Source organism: Gavialis gangeticus, unplaced genomic scaffold (assembly GCF_001723915.1).
Source record: "Gavialis gangeticus isolate Ggan-Ray unplaced genomic scaffold, GavGan_comp1, whole genome shotgun sequence".
Taxonomy (NCBI): Eukaryota; Metazoa; Chordata; order Crocodylia; family Gavialidae; genus Gavialis; species Gavialis gangeticus.
The window spans coordinates 10,055,983-10,059,059 of NW_017729025.1; the positions used below are offsets into that span (position 1 = coordinate 10,055,983).

Below are 3,077 nucleotides of genomic sequence, written 5' to 3' on the forward strand. Positions count from 1 at the left end.
CTTTAAAAAATCTGGTACACACTGGGCATGTCTACACATGTGCCCCCGTACTGTGCAGTCATTTCGTACTTGCTAAAGTAGTCCCAGTGGTGCACGAGTCATTTCTGACCCTACTGTGCAGTAGTAGTGGCATCACAGTTAGTGCCTGCTGACGCTACATTGCTGTAGCAATGTACAGCTACGTTGCTGTAGCTTCAGCTTGTCACTACAGCAACATAGCGTCTCATGTAGACATGCCCGTTAACAAGCAGTCTTTCCTCATAGCCATTAGGCCTGTGCGAGTGAGCAGAGATCCAATCTGGCTTTGGATCCGGCTGCTTCAGATGCCAGGGATCCGATCTGGAGCTCCAGACAGGGTTTCTGCTTCGATCTGGGCAAAGTGGCTGCGGGAATCAATGAAATATCTATAACTTTGTTGTTTTTTGTCTGATTTGGATAACACTTGCAGGGATGGTATCCCCTCCTAAGAGCATGAAGTGTGCCAAGTTTTAAGAAGATTGGTTTAGGGATTGGGGGGAACTGTACCCCAAATTCCTGGAAGCAAAACCATGTCATGTGTATGTATTACAACCCAGGGGTGTGAAAACTGCAGGGATGGTGGCCCCTAGTGAGGCCAGAAGGTGTACCAAGTTTCAAGAAGATTGGTGCAGGGGTTTTGGGTGAACTGTACCCCACATTCTTGAAAGCAAAACTCCTGTCTTGTCTGTGTAACAACACAGCAGGGTGAAAACTGCACGGGTGATAGCTCCTGGTGGGGCCAAAAAGCCTTCCACATTTCAAGAAGATCGGTGCAGGGGTTTGTGGGGAACTGCACCTCAAGCTGTGGACAAGCAAAACTTGTGACATGGGTGACAGTGTGTATGTTAAGGCGCAATGGGGTGAAAGCTGCAGGGGTGGTAGCTCCTGCTGTGGCCACAAAGCCTGCCAGCTGTGGAGGAGATCGGCGCAGGGGGGTTCTGGGGCCCTGCACCCCTAGTTGCTGACAGACAAAACTCATGACATGGGTGCTTGTGCAACTGACTGTCTCTGTCTTGAGGCAGTTGATTGTCTGTATTGATTATTTCCTCTCCTTAGTCTGTGGTTTTGTAGGTGTTAATTGATAGTAAGGAACTGGTTACTTTAGCTAGGTCCTGTGTATTGAGCTGGTCCCTGAGTGAGTCATGACTCATTGGTAAGTGGTAACACAGTAGCTTAGCAGCCAGTCCTGCAACAGTGTCTCCCATCCCCCAAGACAGTCAGTTGGCAGGCTTCATGCTCTCACCAGAGACTACAATTCCTGCAAATGTCATCCATATTAGACAAAAAACAACAAAGTTTGAGATATTTCATTTTTTCCCCATTATACCCTATGGCCGGATCTCCGAGGCAGCTCAGAGGTTTTCTGAAGTGCTTCAGAAGCTCCGAACCACTTCAGAAAGCCCAGAGAAGCCAGTGCTTCGATCTGGACGTGCTGCCTTGGACACCAAAGTGTCCAAAGCTTCTCTGGATCCTAAGCTCTGTCCAAAGCCTCGCGCAGCCCTAATAGCCATTCCCATCATAGCTTTGTTCAATTCACTGAAGACTAAAGGCCTCAACAAAGTCTTGGCAAGCAAGCTGTTCTGAGCAAAATGTATTTAAATAGACCTCATGCAGGTTCTCATTTTAACTGCAACTTTAGCACTACTTACTTTTCATTTCTTGCCATCCACTGATCTCTGTTCTAACTTAAGGGGACAGTGGGTGCATCTACATGTGCTATTAAGACTAAGCAATAAATTCCAGCACTTATTGTGCTGGAGTTTATTGCTCCCAGATGCCACATTTACATGTACACCTGGGACTGCAGCACATTGAGGTGGGTTGGAGCAGCCTCAGCTGGCAGAGAGCTAGGGGTGTTAGCTTGTCAGCCTGGGGCTGCTCTGACTCACCTCAACATGCTAAGGACTAGCTGACTGGGGCACATGGGTACTCCAGTGCAGGGCTGGCTGGCAGACAGCCCCTGCACTAAAGCACCCTTGTGCCCTAGCCAGCCCCCGCACTAAAGCACCCTTGTGCTCTAGCCAGCCCCTGCACTGAAGCACCCTTGTGCCCTAGCCAGCTGCATCAGCGTGTTCACATGCATTGCTACACAGTCAAAAAAACTCTGCAGCAGGATAGAACTTGTATTTAGAAATGCTATCCTGCTGAAGAGTTAATGTTCCCTGTGGTCTAACACGGCTGCTCATGTAGATGCAAGATATTTACTATGGAGCTAATTAGTCTACTCTCCAGTAAACATCACATGTATATGCACCCTGTATCAAATTAAAAATTACACCTTTTTCTGCCAGTTTAGTATCTACCCTTGCTACTCGGAAATTACAAAAAGTGAAAAAAGATTAGAAAAAAATATACTTTCTGGTATCCTTTCTCCACTTTTACTTGTCTTGTATATTAGACAGTACTTGGTATATATTCAGTTCTTAAGGCTGTGAGCCTGTAAAGCACTAAGGATCAGAAAAGTACCATTGACTTAATTGGAATTATCCCCTTACTTAAGGTATGCATATGCTAACTATGATAATTGAACATTATTTTAGTATGTAGACAGATCATTACCACTTCAGATTTTAATTCTTCAAAACCTCTTTCTCCTTCTCCCTGTGTGGCAAGCTTTAAGGAAACCTTGCAATTTAATGGCTTTGCGAGGCTAAAAGTCTTTGGATCATCCTCCAAGTAGTTGTCTTGGGAAGAAAATGTCCTTGAAAATTTATTTTATTTAGAGCAGGGGTGTCAAACTCAGCCAGCTCCACAGGCCAAATAAGTGGCATTGGGATGGTCCATGGGCTGGATTGAGCCCATGGCTCTCTCCCCCTCACATGCCAGATCTAGGGCAGCAGTGCTTACTCCAGCACCCATGTCTCATACAGCATCCCCACTCTCCTCTCCTCTCCTCTCCTCTCCCCACATATGTTTTACTATATTTTTGTCTTTAGGGGGTTTGAAGAGAATGAAAATCCATATTTAGTACATGAGCAGCAGCAGCAGCCATTACATCTTCCTTCCATTCCTCAGAAATTTGTCCAATCTATAAGGACTTTTAGACAATCTCTGCAAGA

The 3,077-nt window shown here is 46.0% G+C and overlaps 1 long non-coding RNA gene across 1 annotated transcript in view; it reads left to right on the forward strand.

Annotated features, from left to right (window-relative positions):
• The window catches only part of LOC109298342, a 23,555-nt gene extending 20,484 nt beyond the window's left edge, over nt 1–3,071 (forward strand). The window contains exon 4 of the long non-coding RNA XR_002097592.1: nt 2,955–3,071. This is a non-coding gene — a long non-coding RNA (uncharacterized LOC109298342). The remainder of the gene's footprint in view (nt 1–2,954) is intronic.
• The last annotated feature ends 6 nt before the right edge of the window (nt 3,072–3,077 follow it).